Source organism: Chiloscyllium plagiosum, chromosome 30 (genome assembly GCF_004010195.1).
Source record: "Chiloscyllium plagiosum isolate BGI_BamShark_2017 chromosome 30, ASM401019v2, whole genome shotgun sequence".
Classification (NCBI taxonomy): Eukaryota; Metazoa; Chordata; class Chondrichthyes; order Orectolobiformes; family Hemiscylliidae; genus Chiloscyllium; species Chiloscyllium plagiosum.
The window spans coordinates 29559150-29578428 of NC_057739.1; the positions used below are offsets into that span (position 1 = coordinate 29559150).

The 19279-nt window shown below is 38.7% G+C and overlaps 1 long non-coding RNA gene across 1 annotated transcript; it reads left to right on the forward strand.

The window, feature by feature from the left end:
* The first annotated feature begins 1120 nt into the window (after positions 1–1120).
* LOC122564858 lies at positions 1121–15825 on the forward strand. The gene is made up of 3 exons (XR_006316027.1): positions 1121–1315; positions 3891–4048; positions 15156–15825. It is a non-coding gene; the product is annotated as an uncharacterized LOC122564858 (long non-coding RNA).
* Positions 15826–19279: the final 3454 nt, after the last annotated feature.

Genomic DNA, 19279 nt, shown 5'->3' on the forward strand with positions numbered 1-19279 from the left:
TGCAGTAACAGCTATGCATTATTTACACATAGCCTAATGAATAAAACATTTAAGTAGTTGGCTAATAAATTTTCGAACACAAAGCAAACCCAGGTATGATTTAAATATATGTCTGTGATGAATATTACTTGAATTATAGCTGAGGCACGGTGGGAGACCTGCCTTTTGCTAAGACGCCATCTCAAACAAAGAGGTATCTGTTGACTTGCAGAAGAAAACATAGAGTAAAAAGAAAAAAAAGGGGAGAAATGTGAGGCTGTCAATTTTCTAACATCGCTATCAGAAAAATTACATTTCAGGCAGACGAGTGACTAATCAACGCAACAGAAACGCTCCTGCAATAAATTACTCTGCAGTGAAATAAACCACACAAACAGACTGATGATAATAAATGTAAATTATTTCTCTGAAGAAATTTTCTTGGTACATGAGTAATAAGAACCATCAGGAAGGAGTCTTCCTTAACATTAATTACAGAAAATGACAAGTGAGCTGACAACTGCAAAGTCTCATTATCTGGAAACATATTCACAACTTCGCAATTTGCGTGAGATGGACTTGAGCTAAATTAATCTCCGCTCTTTGCATGAGGCTGTTCTAATTTTCATGTTATTAACAGGTTTGCAGTATCACTCAGTGCTGTCACTCTAATCAGGTTTCAGCGTGTTCTCAAACCTTGTGTCATTTAAAAGGATAAGCCCTCATAATGTGCTCTCTTTCATGTAAGGAATTCTACATCGTATCTGTAATAAGGTTCTTTAATCATCTTCCAGCGCTCAACTTTGGCACTGCTGGTGTGTGTGTGTGTGTGTGTTTTTGAACAATCATGAAAAGACTTTGAACTTTATGGAAGTGTATTTATATATTTTTAAAAGTCCCGTTTTCTGCAGACCGTGAGCAAAATAATTGTAATGGAAATAATTGGTTTTAAATTTATGTTTTAAGTTTAACAAACATTGTATTTATCAGTTTTTAATATTATTGTTTAGTAATCATCTAAAGTTTGTTAGATCTGCTATTTATTTTATCAAAACAAGCAAGTTGTGGGAGCTTTTATTGCCATGTTAACATATTCTGTTTGGTTTAATTATAATGAATCTACTTTTTCACCCAGGCAAGCAGAACTCCACTCTATTGTACGGCAGCTGGAGACTTCCTGATTGTCATCTAGAAAGCACGCCGAGACTGCAGTTGATACCTTTCTGCCTCAGGTCTGTTAGTACAAGTGTACACAACACCACACTCCAAGTAACCATCTGATTACAAACACAAAGCAGTTGTGTTGCAGCAACTCCACTTGGGTGTAGTGCAAAAGGTAATAAACTGGTCAATGTGAGTGTGACAAGTAGATCTTGATGTTTCATTGGCAATGAATGCAAGCTCAAAATACTGATTTCACAATATTGCCCCGCATGAGAGATCTCATTCTGTAGGAAGTCAGATGCCCAGGCATTCCTCCACACTCTGAACAAGCAGTTAAAGAGAAAGGGGCAGGTCAGGAGGTAGTTTCTTCTCAAAATTAACCCTTATCCTGAAATGCTATGTGGGACCCCCAAAGAGAAAATCTAGTTTTTAACAAAAAAGTTCCTGTAAATTACAAGAGAAGTTTTTATAACTTGGGGGTGCCCTGCCCTAGTTGGGAAAGTCCCTGATATTAAGGGGGTGTGAAATATAAGCAAAATTTTCAAGATACTCAGATGGTCAGGCAGATTTGTGGAGAGAAAATTAACGTTAATGTTTCAAGTCTGTGACTTTCCAAAACCATTCAAAATTATTTTGCCATTGTGTTCCTTTGAGGATGTATCCACAAAGAGGTGTCACTGGTTATCTGGTGATGTTAGTGAGTACAGAGGATTAAATTGTTGTTTGCTCTTCTCCTTGAGAAATAAATTTGTCCACACCAACATCATCTCATTGATTTTAGATGTTTTCTTTGCTGCAAATGGATGAAAGTTTCACTTCTGACTAGAGTTGAAACCGAGTGTATTCATTATCCAATTTTCTCGTTACTGTCTCTAATTCGCTTCTTCTGAGAGAGCACTAATTCTTTCCACAATTTCAGTGTCAATAGTATTGTGTCCCAGCAAATAGGAGTACTTCTTTTTGCAGGATAAACTTCTGCGTGGCACTTTGCCAACACACATTTTTGAAAGCATGTAAGTTTTCCATTCAAAAGCTAACAATACACTTTTCAACACACCTGTCCCTTTCAGCTTTGAGAAACCAAACCATAAGTGCAAGTTTGTAAAGTGAGCATGATATCTGTTGCACTCTCACGTTATCAAAGTTGCACAGTGTTGCCAGGCCACAATACTGACCGACTGATATTAGCAGCTATTATTGACAAATTGTTGCCTCCCCAGCAAGTACTTTGATTGATTTATTCAATATGTCCACTGTGACAAGTTTTGGAAGATTTCTCCATTTTACTAAATACTAGCTTGTTCCTATATTTTTGTTTTGAAGGTGGTAGGAGTTTCTTTCTTTGAACGTGATAGACTAATGACTGATGATAAAGAGTTCCGGAAAATCACACTGGACTCAAAATGTTGTTAATTCTATTCCTCTGTCCAGAGAACCCAGATCTACTGGGTGTTTTTCGCCTTCTCTGTTTTCATTTCAGATTTTCAGCATCTGCAGTATTTTCCTTTTAGTATATTGATGATGAAAAATTCCTTGGTTACAAGATTTAATAGAGAAACCTCTTGTCAATTTAAAATACGTACAAAAATTCTAATTGTTAACCTATAATGTGCTGCATTGTGCTGGATTCTTTTTCCATTCATTCATGAGATGTGGGTGTCGCTAACCAGGCCAGCAGTTATTGTTCATCCTGAGTTGCCCTTGAGAAGGTAGTGGTGAGCTGTCTTCTTGAACTCCATTTGGTGGAGGTAGACCCATAATGCCACGAGGGAGGGGATTCCATTGTTTTGGCCCAATGACACCAAAAGAATGGCGTTGAGTGGCTTGGAGGGGAACTTGCATATATCTGTGGCCCTTGCCCTTCTAGATGGAAGAGTTTTGTGCTTGGAAGGTACTGTCGAAGGAACCTTGGTGAATATTTGCAGTGCATCTTGCAGATTGTACACACTGCTACTGAGTGTCAGTGGCGAGGGGAGTGTATGTTTACAGATGTGGTGCCAATCAAGTGAGCTGCTTTGTCCAGGATGGTATCAAGCTTGTTGAGTATTGTTGGGGCTGCACCCATCATGCAAGTAGGGAGTATTCCATCTCCCTCAGAGCAGCAGCCACACAAGATTTGCCAATCTGAACATGGACTGAACCCACTTCTAAGCACGGTTGAGGCAGGATTCCAGGTGGCTCAGGGTTCAGTGACAACTCTTGAATAAGTAACATGAAAGCAATAAGAAAATGTTGATGCTCAAGAAATAGAAGTAAGAAAAAATAATTGTGGTTTTTCAAGTTAAACAAATCCATATCTTGACAAGTAAAAACATAAAAGGTACTTGGGCTCTGCTCCATATTCTCAGGGAGTAAAAGACTATTCACCAGTGCACTTGTGTGCAAGGAACACAATCGGGTTGTGAGATCTCCAGTTTTTGCGATATCCTGCACCAGGATATAAGTTCTGTCACTTACTGGTTATACTGGAAATTACTTAAAACATTGTATTTTTATATTAGTTATATATTGGCAGTATTCTAAGTTATAGAAGGAGAAGCAGGAAGTAAATCAAATAGAATTTGGGTTAAGCACTGAGACATTATATTGCCGAATTGTGTGTTTGTGGGATTGTGCAGAATTGTGCATGGATTAGAATTTAAAATTGAATTCAAAATTAGCAGGAAAGGTGCTGGTTGTCCTGATGTATATCTGTAGATGTCTATGAATATTTATGTGCTGACAAATGTTGCACAATTTCTTTCCAGTGCAATTTGCTCAGAATCAGTCAAACCACGTGAAAGTTTACTGAAGATCGAACACAGATGACATTGAATGCAAATCAATTGTCTGCAATCTTTTGGGCTAGATTCAACAATATTGAATGTGAAACCAATACAACCTACAAAGTTGGCTAAACCCTGAGGTAGGACATGTAATTTTCCATTTGCAAGCTTTTGAGGATGCTCCTAAAATTAAGCTTTTTTTTTAGATCAAATGCACTTGCATTTTAAAGTCATTTATTTAAAAGAAAATTAACGCACTGACTTCTCTGCACCAGTGTAACTTGTGAATTGTTCTGTGCACTTTTCAAAGGAGTCTTTCTCAATTATTTAACATCAGGTGTTTCACAAGTAGTGGACCAGACATTGATTAACATAGTTAGTTGTTGTGATAAATTTGCTTTCAGCTGTATTAATAAAACTGAGGCAGGTTGTCATCCCTCAATATATCGAATAATGCCTTTGTTGCAAAATTTATTAAAAGATGCCCTAAAAGGCTGCTCTACTGTACTAGTTCAAAGGAGATTTTATGTTTGCTGATTTGCAAATGTGTGTGCGAGCTAACTTGAGCGAAGTGATCTTACCTGAGGAATTATTGAATAGGCTGGAATTCTTTCAGTTGGAAGGAAGGGAAGACACCATTTGAACAGAAAGAGCCCATTCCTCCTGGTTATAGGTTTAGAATGGATAATGGGAAAATTTAGTTTCATCCAGAGTGTAGTGGGAATCTGGAACTCACTGCCTGAAAAGATGGCAGAGGCAGAAATCTGTATAATGATAAATAAGTTACCCATTTTTGGTAGTTACTAAGTTACCAATCCTCCCAATTTTTATAGATGCCCCATTCTGTCCGGATGCTTCACAGTGAGATTTGACAACTGCTCATCTCAAGACCACAAGAAGCTACAGAGAGTTGTGTGCACAGCCCAATCCATCACACAAACCAGCCTTCCACCCACTGACTCCATCTATACTTCCCAATACCTCGGGAAAACATAATCAAAGACCATAGTCTCACCCCAATTATCATCTCTTCCAAGAAGATTTAAAAGTTTGAATACTCATATAAATAGTTTCAAGAATAGCTTTTCCCCCACTGTTATCGGACTTTTGATCAGACCTCTCAAATACTAGTTCTGATCTCTCCCCCTCTCTCTCTGTCTGCACATTCTCTGCAGCTGTAACATTGTATTCTGCACACTGTTCAGCTACTCTGATGCATTTTCTACGGTATAGCATGCAAAACAACACTTTTCACTGAATCTCAGTACATGTGAAACAATAAATCAAGAAATCAATCAATCAAAGTGCTTGGTTGTGCACTTGAAGCATTAGAATCTGCAGGGCTGTGGTCTAAGAGTGGGAAAGTAGGACTAGGCTGAATGGCCACCTGTTGGTCATTGCAAGCCTGATGGGCTGAATGGCCTCCTCTGTACTGTACATTTCTATTATTATGAAAACTATGATTCTACACCTGAACTTTTAATTGCACTAAAAAGGTAGGTTCATGATTTATTTTTAGAAAGCAAACAATATCCTATTTAATTTATCTCCAGCATTATCTCTCTGCTCTCTTTCTTGTGTTCTACCCTGTGTATTTTTTCCTGGCAATCATAAGATCCCCAATAAAATATAACTCTTCAGACCATGTGTTTTTTCCATTACTTGTGTTGCCTTGCTGTGACAAGCAGAATGAAATGTAATTTAAGTGATGGAAACCGAGTGAGTGGTCTTTTTGATTCCACATCCTTCCCCAGCTTAGCTTGCTAGCACATAGTGTTCAACTTCTTCATGAGGAATATTTTATAATCACATTGTGCTAACCATGTACTGAGGAGTTTTGCTGACATTTTGATGTAACAGTCATATACCTGGGGAGAACTACTCTGCAGTTTTGCCACCACTTTGCCACCCACCTGGGTGCGCGTGTGTGTACACATATTTGTGTGTGTATGTGAGTGAGTGTGTGTGTATGTGTGAGTGTGTGTGCTCGTGTGTATCTGTGAGTGAATGTGTGAGAGTGTGTGCATGTGTGTATGTGAGTGAGTGTGCGTGTGTGTGTGTGGACGGTCATTGCACCTTTTCTGCACACTTTGGGTTCTTATGTGACTTTTATCAAGTGGCAGTATCCCTTTAAGAATGTGTATGAACCTTTTTATATCACATTGGATTACATTGTAGTTCAGCTTCACATGAGTGATGTGACAAGACTCGGGGGCTGAAATGTAATTGTGCAGTCCCAGACAGATATCCTCATCTTCGATTAAGATGTTATTCCCACATACAGTGTAAAACTTATGTGAAGCCAAGAAATCAGTGGAGAAAACCTATTACAGTTTAAATAACACATTGAATTAGTAATTGTACCTATTATAAGTCTGATTTATGATGCATTGGATTATTACAGCACACTGGAGCAAATTTACATAAAAACAGGGGGGAATGGCAGCTGTCAGTAATTCCTCAATAAGGTATGTGCTTGAATCACTATGGAGAATGAATACTTGCTGCCTAGACAGGTGTTTCGTGATGTCAAGAAAACCACAAAACACTCGTTTAACCTGTTTGTTCCTTAGGTTTGACAACAAGATCAATATCTAATTTTTTTAAGGGTGGGCAATTACTTTTTGTTGGATTTTAAATCTTGTTTGGTTTTGGGTAAGGTTAAATGGAAACAAAAAGTAGGCTTTTGCTCTGTAAATGTGTGCGCTTGCGCCAAATTGGGTGGTAATTTGAGAGATGGCTTCCATTAAATACACACAAATGTTGCCATGAATCAACAATTATCTATTTTTCACTTTATAAGAGATATCATTTCCCTGAAAGTGTTCAGTTCATTTGGGCCAAGTTCTGATGGCATTGAAAGGCTAAGCTAATGCAATAATAATGACTTGTGCTTTGGCTAGCATCTAAGCAATCAGCCTGAGAAACTGCTTACTGAGAGAGCCAAAGAAATAATCTGAGACAAAAAAAAAGCTTCCCTTTCAGTAAATCACAATCTCTTTTTTGGATTTGATTTTTTCTTTTTCAGCGGCCTCGATGTATAAAGACAAAACACTATGGAAGTGTGTCATCTCCTGCCTGAACTTCTATAATTATTACATCTTTGTCTTACTTTCTTAAATTTTTTAAAATTGTATTGCAGTCAACAGCTGAGTGATGAAGCTCACCTCTGATTCAACCCCAGCACACAGCAGAACTGGTTGGTTGATTTAAAATTTATGAAATTGACCTAAAACAAGAAACCGAGGCTTTTTGCTGTCAGACTGCACTAGTGGAGAATGCGTGGCAATATGTCAAGAGTGGCTTTAAAAAAACTTTCAGGATTATATTTGTGTAAAACACACAGAGACAATATGAAATTTTTCATTTTAAGCTGGACTGTAAAACAGGGGACAGCCAGGCACAACCCTGTGTTACATCTCGCTGATTTCAGGCTGCAGTTGGCTGTGACACCAAAGTCCTCCTGACACACTCTGCTTTACATTTCGTTCACTCTGCAGCTCCCACAGCCAATGCACAATTAAGTAGGTCTTCTATGGGATGCACTGCCAGGTTTTAATTCTGTTAGATTGTTTAAACAAGGTGCAATCTTTTGCCAACCTGTAGGGGTGAAGAAAACCTCCATGGCTTCAGATGAGGCGTTAAACTACAAACCAAGCAGTCTGTGCAGGAGGGCGTGAAGGCACTGTTTGAGAATGAGCAGGGAGTTCCCTCACTGACTTGGAACAACATTCCTCCCTAAATTAATGCCACCAACTCCTGATCCACTCATCTCCTTTATTCTTTGTGAAATCGTGTTGTGCACGGATTGGCTCCTGTGTTTGCCTACCTCACAAAGGTACTTCAAAAACAATTGCAAAACTCTGATGTCCACGAAAGATGCCGAGTCTACGGAAATTCTTTTTTTCTCTAGGGATAGATGATACTGAAACAATCTCGATTTAATTGCAGATATTCACTTAATGTCAAACCTATGATACATTAATGATGGTGTTTTATTTTGAGGGCAGTAATTTCATGGTTCCAGGCTTAATACTGTTCACCTGCTTAAAAAGAGATTGGACATTAACACTTTGTTCAAGATCAAGTTGCCCCCATGGCAAGTCATTGCTTGCTCAAGTGCTCCCGTCACACCTTCCCGAACCTGAGCTGCCACTTATACAATCGACCTTCTGTTGCTCAGCTGTCCAGCACTTATACACCAGAGAAACCTGCCACACAAGCTTTCCGTGTTTAAAAAGAGCTGTATTGTACGGTGATAAATGGCTCGGTGACAAATACCTCCTACGTGTTGGGGAATGAGTCGTGTATGTTCTGATAGGGAAAGGAGAACGTGAGGACTGCAGATGCTGGAGTCGAGAGTGTGGCGCTGGAAAAGCACAGCAGGTCAGGCAGCTTCCGAGGAGCAGGAAAATCGACGTTTCGTGCATAAGCCCTTCATCAGGAATTATTCAACTTCTAATGAAATGTAGATCTATTGACAGAATTAAATCTTGGTGGTCAGAACTATGATTTCTACCCTGTGGTCTCTTTTAATGTTACAATCTTCTCCAAGTGAATAAGCCAATTGGATTTTTGACAAATCTGGTCAACGTTTAGTAGAATGACAGAATTGCAAGAGACCTCAGCAATGGCCAGCACAGGTGACAGTGAGTTACAACAGTATCTTTTACAAATAAGAAAGGTCCATATTCCATTGATGTCTCTGGTGAACATAACTTACAGGGGTCATTAATGCAACCAAAGGTACATGACCAAAGGTACATGACCAAAGGTACATACCCCCCCCCCCCAAAAGGGCCACTGAATTTTCCTACTTTTCTTTGAGCCCATATGACTCAATGCAACATTCCTGATGAAAGGTTTATGCCTGAAACGTCGATTCTCCTGCTCCTCGGATGCTGCCTGACCTGCTGTGCTTTTCTGGCACCATACTATGTTCGGATGAAAGGCTATCAATCTGACACATAAATTCTGTTTCTCTCTCCAGAGACGCTGGCTGCTCTGTTGAGCATTTTCAGCATTTTCTGGGTTTTTTTCCCTCTGAGTTTAAGTCAGGCTATGCTTAATTAGCTGATCTTAATGGGAGCAGATTGATTTCTGTCTAATTAGCTTCTGCGTTCCTGAGCTAGTGAGGAGAACATTTTGATCAGGACCATGTTCCTGGTTCACACTGCTGGACAGCAGTCATGTGAATCTTTGATAAAGAGAAGATCAGATTTGGCTGTCATTTCCTGTCCTCTCTGTTTACAGCAGGCTGTCATTTCCTGTCCTCAACTTGTTTACACTTGGCTAGGGTCCCACATGATGTGCAGCCAATTGTGGAAGTGCAATTGAATTTCCAAAAAGGAGCAATTAGAAAAGAGGGCAATAAGAGAACTGCTTAATATTGCATTGGGTGAAAAAGGGCTCCAAGAGAAGTAGGAAAATTCAGTGGCGAGTACAGGGGACAGTGGATGGGAATGTACCTTTGGTTATGTACCTTTGCTTGCATTAATGACCCCTGTAAGTTATGTTCACCAGACACCTCAATGGAATAGGGATCTTTCTTATTTGTAAAAGAAAATGTTGTAACTCACTGTCACCTGTGTTGGCCATTGCTGAGGTCTCTTGCAATTCTATAATTCTACAAAACTAAGGTGGTAAACTGGGAGGTGTGTTGGGGAAGAGTGGTGATGGCTCAATACAGCAGCAATCCCCCCTTTTAATGGAGTCTGGGGATGGGGATTGCTGCTGTATTGAGCCAGAGATATGGGGACCATCTTTGGCAGGCTCCTTTTTTAGCTTGGCTTCAATGGACAATGCACACGTTGCCACAACTTAAAATGGAGCTTAGATTCCCATCTATTCTAAGAAGCATCTATCATCTACACAGGCCAGTACTCAAGCCAGCAGCTTTCTAGCTAGGGGCAGATATTTGACCAACTGGAATGGAGCAAGTTTCCTCCTGATTTGAACTCAAGGCATCAGTACAATTTCTGCTGGGTGGGTTATGTCATAATTCAAAAATTGTTTATATAAATCTCTGAACACAGTTTTGGAAAGTAAATAAGTTAAATGAAAGAGGGACAGACAGGATAACTTGGCCCACATAGAACATGAATGCTGCTGGAGACCAGTTGAACCACAGACCTATTTTTGTGCCATAATTACAGTTAGCTTCATTCTTTTTTATGTTCTGCCATGTTCAGTATCTTGCTTTAAATGGTCTTGTCTGTATATTATTAACTTTTAATAAATCAGACCTTGTAGCTTTAACGTGTACACCCTGATCAGCAGTGGATATCATGTCCCATTGTCAGATGCCAAATGGTGGGCATCCCACACATTCTACTGCAGTTATTAGCTAATGGTTAAATATTTGTACAAAAACACAAGGTGGTGGTCACTCAGAGTTCAGGTTTCTGTGGCTACATACAGGTTTACATGCATGTTGTCATCTGGAGCTATGGTTAGTGATGATCGAGGCTCCAGTTTTCTTTCTGTAACATATCAACCCAGAAATTTCTCTCACTTTCTGTTGCCATGAGTTGGAAGGTTGGAATGATTGGAGGGTGATATTCAACCAGCATGATGAACACACATTCCTTGGCTATCAAAAAATGGGATGGGATGGGTACCCCAAGTTTTTGACTCAGAGCCAGGGATGCTGTGCACTGTGCTGTAAGACTTCTTATATTCTTTGTAAAGTTGGGTGTATGATGATGGAGGCTTGTTCACTGGAGACACTTGTTAATTGTATTACCACTGAGGTTAGTTATATTTAGGCTGGGCATTAATTGTAAATCCACCTGAGCTTATATACATACTCAAAGACTGAATTAGGTTGGAAGTGCATGATATATAATGTGTGTCTCTATAAATAGAAGTTTGGAAGTGTATAAAGACTCAGCACCTAACTATTGCACTACCTGTGCCTATTTGAATTTTAATGACACATATTGAAACTTCTACCTGGCAGTGTAAACAAAAGTATCAAGGAAAATCCTAACTTGTGATATTGTTTAGTACTTAGAACAATGATGTTAGAATGGGAGATGGTATAATGAGTTATGAATAAGACATAGGGTGGTGCAAAGTTATTTAGAAGCAGCTACGTTGCTGTAGGCTAAATGATGGTATACACTGAGCTTTCCATTGTGAGGTTTACTTGAATGTAGATTTTTTCTAAGAAAATTCCTCTTTGAAATCTCTACTTCACTGAAATGTAGAAGTGAATCAGTAGAAGTTCAATTAATACTCCAGGACCACCTGAAAGTGGTAAATTCCAGGTGTACAACAGCTTCAGTTTAAATCTCTTTTCATTCAGAATTCACTGGAATATGACTTCAATAGGGTCCCTATGCAACATCTATGCCAGCACGTTCAATGCACAGTGTCTTAATACAGAGTGTTGCAAATGCCTTACTGCTGTGTGGTTACTCAGCACCGAACTTGGTCATCTCATAAGACAGTAACAAATACATTGGTCAGAAAAAACTCTACTGAATAGCTTTTATTTCTAACCCCACATTGCTCACAAAGGCCGTTCCTATGATGCAAGTGGAATTTATTTCCAGGAATTGATACAAGCGAACTGGAAGGCAGGCACTTCAAATACACTTATATCTACATACTATTAATCTATTTCATTAATAATGCATCATTTGTTTGAAACATAAAAAAAATGTTGCATACAAATGTCTCTTAAGGAACTATGTGGGTTTCTTAAGTAAGATTTCAGGAAATTGAAGTGTAAGTTTAGGAAGCAAAATTATGTGAAATTAAATAACCGATATATTTTTGTTTATGTTACAGTGGGGCATGTTCATATATTGAAGGTGATGAATGATATTTTTACATTTTTGAGGAAATTACAATTCTATACTTTACAATTAAACTCAACATGTTCTAACAAAGCCACCGATGTCACGAATGTATCTTATAAGAAATACCTGTGATAAACTTAAATAATGCTAATTGTATAAGGATATGGGTTGAGTTGACTGAAGTGGATTTAAAAGGAGGTTGGTAGAAAAGATGTTTGAGGAACAATGGCAGATGTTTAAGAAAATAGTTCATAATCCACAGCAACGATATACCCCAATGAGGAAGGAGTCTGTGGAAGGGATAAACTGAACACAACAACCAAGAAAGTTAATGATAGTATCAAATTGTAAGAAAAAAACATATATTGTGGCAAAGATGAGTTGTAAGCCAGAGGATTGGGAAAATCTTAAAAACCAACAAAAGACGAGCAAAATAAGAAAAGTAGGAGAAAATAAACTATATGGGCAACTTAACAAGTAATATTAAAAACAGGCAGTAAGATCTTCTTTAAATATACACAAAAAGTGCCAAAGTGAACATAGGTCTTTTAAAGAACCAGGCTAGGGAAATAATGATGGGGAACAAAGAAATGGCAAAGAATCCAATAAGTACATTACATCAGTCTTCGTAATAGAGAACATCAATAGTATTCCCAAAATACTAAACAATAAAGGGGTTAAATGCAGCAGCGGAAATAAACAAAACAACTGCCACTTGAGAAAAAATACTGGGGAAACTGATGGGGCTATACACCTTGGACCCCATGGGTTGCATTCTAGGATTTTAAAGTAAGCAGCTACAGAGATGGTAGATGCACTGGTGGTAGTCTTACATGTAGCCCGAGATTCTGGAAAAGTCTCAGAGGATTGGAAAACTCCAATGGAACACACTTCCTCAAAATATGAGGGAATCAAAAATCAGATGATTATAGGCCAGTCAGTTTAACATCTGCCATTCGGAAAATGTTAGAGTCTGGAGTAGAGGATATGATAGCAGAGTATTTAGAAATGCGTAACATAATTGAGTGGAGTCAGCATGGGGCTTACCAAAGAGGAAATCATGCTTAACAGATGTAATACAGTTCTTTGAGGAGGTAACATAAGGAAATAAAAAATAAGAGTAGGCCGATCGAGCCTCTTCAGCCATTCAATAAGATCATGACTGACCTTTCTGTGGACTCAGCACCACTTACCTGCCCGCAGAGCATGACCCTTATTTCCTTTACTATTCAAAAATCTGTCTATCTTTGCCTTAAAAACATTCAATGAGGTAGCCTCAACTGCTTCACTGGGTGGGGAATTTGCAGCTTCGTAACCCTCTGGGTGAAGAACTTCCTCCTCAATTCAGTCATAAACCTGCTCCCCCTCATTTTGAGGCTGTGCCCCCTAGTTCTAGTTTCACCCACCAATGGAAAAAACCTCCCCGCTCTTATCCTAGCTATTCTCTCCATAATTTTATATGTTTCTGTAAGATCCCCCTCATTCTTCTAAATTACAATGAGTACAATCCCAGTCTGCTCAATCTCTCCTCATATGGCAACCTCCTCCATTCTGGAATCAACCTAGTGAACCTCCTCCAGTGCCAGTAATACTTTCTCAAGTAAGGAGACCAAAACTGTACACAGTACTCCAGTTGTGGCCTCACCAGCACCCTATACAGCTGCACCATAACTGCCCTATATTTAAACTCCATCCCTCCAGCCAAGAAGGACAATATGCCACTTGCCTTCTTAATTAACTGCTGCACCGGCAGAGCAAATTTTTGTGATTCATGCACAAGGCCACCCAGGTCCCTCTGCACAGCAGCATGCTGCAATTTTTCACCATTTAAATAATAGTACATTTTGCTGTTATTCCTACCAAAATGGATGATCTCACATTTTTCAAATTTGTACTCCATCTACCAGACCCTTACCCACTCACTTAACCTATCTATATCCCTCTGCAGACTTTCAGAGTCCTCTGCACATTTGCTCTATCACTCATTTCAGTGTCATCTGCAAACCTTGACACATTGCACTTGGTCCCCAACTCTAAATCATCTTTGTAAATTGTGAACAATTGAGGTCCCAACCCTGATCCCTGAGGCACACCACTAGTTACTGATTGCCAAACAGAAAAACAGCCATTTATCCCCACTCTTTGCTTGCTGTTAGTTAACCAATCTTCTATCCATGATGAAGCATTACCCATAACACCATGCATCTTTATTTTATGCAGCAGCCTTTTGTGTGGTACTTTGTCAAATGCCTTCTGGAAATCTATATACACCACATCCACTGGTTCCCCATTGTTCACCATGCTCATAATGTCCTCAAAGAATTCCAGTAAATTAGTTAAATATGACCTGCCTTTCATGAACCAGTGGATGTAATGTATTTGAGGTGTGTCCTCATGCATGAATCACAAAAATCTATTGTTGCAGTTCTACTGGTAATGGGGAATTCAAATGGACTGTTGGCCTTTACTTAGAGTCATAGAGTCATAGAGATGTACATCATGGAAACAGACCCTTCGGTCCAACCCGTCCATGCCAACCAGATTACCCAAATTAATCTAGTCCCACCTGCCAGCACCCGGCCCATATCCCTCCAAACCCTTCCTATTCATATACCCATCCAGATGCTTTTTAAATGTTGCAATTGTACCAGCCTCCACCACTTCCTCTGGCGGCCCATTCCATACACGTACTACCCTCTGCATGGAAAAGTTGCCCCTTAGGTCTCTTTTATGTCTTTCCCCTCTCACCCTAAACCTATGCCTTCCAGTTCTGAATGTCCCCATCCCAGGAAAGGGGATTAAGTATAAAATGAGTGAGGTCTTGCTAAACTTATACAAGGTGCTAGTCAGATCATAGCTGGAATACTGTGAATAGTTTTGGTCCCGTTATCTAAGAAAAGATCTCCTCGCATTGGAGGCAGTCCAGAGAAGTTTCATTAGATTGGATTACAGGCATGTAGGGATTTTCTTGTGAAGAGAGCTTGAGTAGGTTGGGCTTGTTTTCGCTGGAATTTAAAATAATGAGAAGAGAACTGATTAAAACACATGAAATATTTAGGGGGTTTGACATGATACAAGCAGAGAGATTGTTTCCCTTTCTGGGAAAGTCTCAGACCAGAGGGCATTATTTGAGTTAGGGAGTCACCCAGAGATGAGGTGGACAATTTTCTTTTCGAATGTAGTCAGTCTGTGAAACTCTTTTCTGCTGAGGGCTATTTTGTTAAGCTTATTCAAGGCTGAGATAGACAGATTTTTTAATCAGTAAGTGAATCAAGGATTATGTGGATAAGGGATAAAAGTGGAGTTGAGAGTTACAGACCAATCATGGTCTCATTGGATAATAGACCAGACTCAATCTTATTGTCTTATCAGAGCTAGGTTAGAGAATCCTAACTGGCTAACATCATATTTCTGTTATTTTTCTCTTTTCTGTTGATAGGTTATCATAAGAAAGATCCGGCAGTTTCATCAGACAGTCTGTTATCCACAAATTCTTGGTCTGTGTATGGTTCCAATGTGATGCAGATGAGGCAGCCCGAGCTCCCACCTGATTGAACCTACAGGAATACCCAAAATCTGAAGAAGGCTTATGCCCGAAACGTCGATTCTCCTGTTCCCTGGATGCTGCCTGACCTGCTGTGCTGTTCCAGCAACACATTTTCAGCTCTGATCTCCAGCATTTCTCACTTTCTCCTCTAATCTCAATAAATGTATTCTTTGGATCCCAAACAGAAAAGTGGCCAAGGTATGGGCATATTCACAGGAGACAACCAATTAGAAAATCAATTCAATTTTCACTCTCCGACATCAAGTTACTTACTGGTCTGAAAATAGTGAATAAGCTAGAACAATGTAGTCCAATACATAACCAACTAGCCAGATGTGGCTAATTGCATTTCTGATTTATAAATATAAGATGATCAATTAACACTCTCATTAAATTTGTTATATATTCATACAGAATATAGTTTTAGCCTTTTTTGTTTATCTGATTTTAAGATGCACAGTAAAATATCAAACTTCTTTTTTTATAATGTGAGCCATTTAATCCCCTGCTAGCTCAACAATGGCAGATAAAGGGCAGCACTGTGGCTCAGTGGTTAGTACTGCTGCCTCAGAGTGCCAGAGACCCAGGTTCGATTCTACCCTTGGGTGACTGCAAACTCCACATACACATTCTGTGTGGATTTCCTCGGGGTCCTCTGGTTTCCTCCCACAGTCCAAATATGTGGATTGACCAAGCAAAATGCAGGTTTACAGGGATAGGGTAGGGGGTGGATCTGGATGGGATGCACTTTGGAGGGATAGTGTGGACTTGATTGGCTGAATGGCCTGCTTGTACACTGGTGGGACTCTATGATTTGTTTGGCAAATCCAACAGCTCAGTTGGCTGGTTTGCAATGCAGAGTGATACTAACAGTGTGGGTTCTGTTCAACATGCCTTCTCAACCCTCACATTAAACTGCAAACAGTTGTCTCTTTCTCTCTCTCTCTCTCTCTGATCAGTAAAGTCGTCATGGTGCTACTGGACTCTGTAATGGACAAGAGTGAATCTGGTAAGGCTATGGCAACTTTACTTTTTTTTGACATGAATCGTGTACTTGTGCATTCATGACTGAAATTATGTGGCTCAAACACTGTGCCCAGTTTCATACCTGTGGCTAGTCAGCAATTTCTTTTTAACCAGTCCTAATAACAGAAATGTGCTGCTCCCTGCATGTGAAAGCTTTCATCGGTTGACCAATATTTAGCAACTAGATAATACAGTAACATTCTCATTCTAAATCCTAGAACCGTGTTTGAGCTTAGAAATGCATGAAGTGTGATTCTGTTGAATATAAATGTTATGTAATGGAAATAAATGGTAAGAGATTGAGAACATTTGAATTTAGTGGATAGCAATGAATATCAATGGTGTTTAATACTGGATCAATAAAATTTGGAATTGAATTATACAATCAATTTTTTTATTCATCAAATTGAGCCTTCATTCCAAATTTCTTCCATACCTCAACAGTGATAGTAAAGCTGTCATACTGGAGTCGGGTGAAATGAAACTTTTCTAATTTGCATATTTGTTTTTCCAATCGATATATAGCTTTAATTTATGGTTTCTATTTGTTGAATATTTAAGATTGCAGGAATTCCTCTTTTGAGCAAAGATCTGTTTGGTATTTGCTGTAACATTCATCATAGAATATTTGACTACGGAAGGCAAAACAGGAGCAGTTTTAAACAGAGAGCAGGTCTCTGAGGGCATTGTTAACATGTAGTTTGGGTAATGATGTTTAGCTTCTACTCTTGGCTGTGCCTCTACACTGCTCTAAATAGACTAAGTCAGGCAATTATTAGCTATTTATAAATTCCTATGATTAATCAGAGGATAGTTGCAATAAATTCAGATTTCAGACTGAAAGTTCTGTCTCTTTATTTGTTGGATTTGGTGCAACCTATATCTGGAGTATCATGGCTACACAGTAATTGCAAGATTTCAACGAGTGTGTCTCATTGTTGAGATAGACATATGTATCTTATGCATCATTTCTCTCAGTATTTTTTACAATAAGTCAGATGATATATTGTTTTCAAAGGACAGAGCATCATATGTAAAAGAAAATATATTGTTTTTACAAAATCAAGCTACGGTCCTATCAGGGCCATAAATTTTAACTATTGTTTAATTAACACCTGCTTGGGTAAAGCAGAGTTTATTGTTATTTGACAATCAATAGAATCATGGAAATTTCCATCAAAGATGTAAGTTATTTGTCCCATCATGTCTGTGCTAGATAAAAAAGTCTATCCAGTCTAATCTCACTTTCTGCTTCTTCATCAATAACTTTCTAAATTACAGCTCATACAGTGCATAACCAAGTGTTTTTTAAATGAGATGAGCGTTTCTGTTGTTATCACCTGAATCAGACACTGAATTCCAGATCCCTACTATCCTCTGGGTGAAAATATTTCTCCACAGTTCACCTTTAATCCTTCAACCAATTACTTTATATCCATTTCATCTCTTTATTAGACTTTGCTATCCATTCTAACTAAGACCGCCATACACTTGAATGAAAGCAAAACATTGTGGATGTTGGAAATCTGAAACAAAACAGAGAATTCTGGAGAAACACACCAGCAAGTCTAGGAGAGAAATCTGTGGAGAGAGAAACATTTTGAGTTTGACATGACTCTTTTTCAGAACTTTTACACACCTCAGCCTTTTCCTTTCCAACCTTTCCAATCTAATCTTCCTGCATAACCTAAATTCTCTAGTCCTGATCACTTCCTCTTAAATTTCTGCATTATCCTTTTTTGTTAAATTTACAGCTTTCCTACAACGTGGTGACCAGATCTGTGTGCAGTACTATAGCTGTGGCCTACTTAGGGTTTTACACAGTTGTAGAACAACCTTTGATATTCTATGGCTTGGCTAATAAGTGTCCCTTCTGCCTTTTCAACCATCACATTTACTTGACTTATTACCTTCAGTCATCTGTTGAAATACAATCCATGATCACTCGCTTCTTCCACAATTTCAACATCCTGCCATTTATTGTATATTCCTTTGCCTTGTTTACTCATTTGACTATTTTTGCAGCTCAAAATGTCAGTTTAGGGCTGTGATAGCTACGATGAGGCAGAGGACATTTTGGTTTTAGAACTTAGATATCAGGATAGAAATATAAGAAAAATGTGGATCTATAAGTCAACAGATCTGGAAAAAGCATTCTAAGCTGTCTATGATAAAAGTAAAGTACAGTGGATGCTGGAGATCTAAAATTTAAAAAAAAATGATGCCAGAGAAACACAGCAGGTCCTGCAGCATTTGAAGAAGAAAAGTCATGCTGGACTCAAGTTGTTAACTGTTTCTCTTTCCGCACAAGATGCCAGCATTTTCTGTCTCTCGGGCATCTACCTTGAAATGGTGAAGTAAGTCCTCTGTAGTACCTGAAGAATTATCATTTCCCTTTCTTACTGAAGCTACATACATCAGTTAGGATTTAAATACAGATTGTTTTTGAATTCTCATTATAAACATATTGAAACTCAGGCACGGCAACCATTTCCTGCAACCTGTCTGCCTGCTTCCTTCTCTTTCTCAAGTGACAGGTAATCATTTTCTTGAAAAAGTTTAACTTAAACATATTCTAAAATTCAACTTTTTGTTTTCTTTATCAAATCATTTTGGGGAAAACGTATGATATTATGGATGATGACTACATTTTTTTCATGAAGAAAACTGCATTTTCATATAAACACATTAAAAATGAAAAGCTAGCCTTGCCTATGTTTCTCATGGTGTTAATCTCTCTGAAGTTAGAAATTAAGCGCTGCTAATGGTTTTCCTGCTCAATTTGACTTGTTGAGGCCGAGAGGGTCTTGAAATGTCATTTTGAGTGATTTGTTCTGTTCTCTTTCTGCTTCTATTATTGGTAAATGTTCTCAGTGCTCATTGTCATTGAGTTCTCATTTGTCACTGTTGTATAAGTATAAAATCTGAATGAAACAATTGAGGACGTAACCACAGATCCTTCCATACTTTAATGCCTGAGGTACAATGAG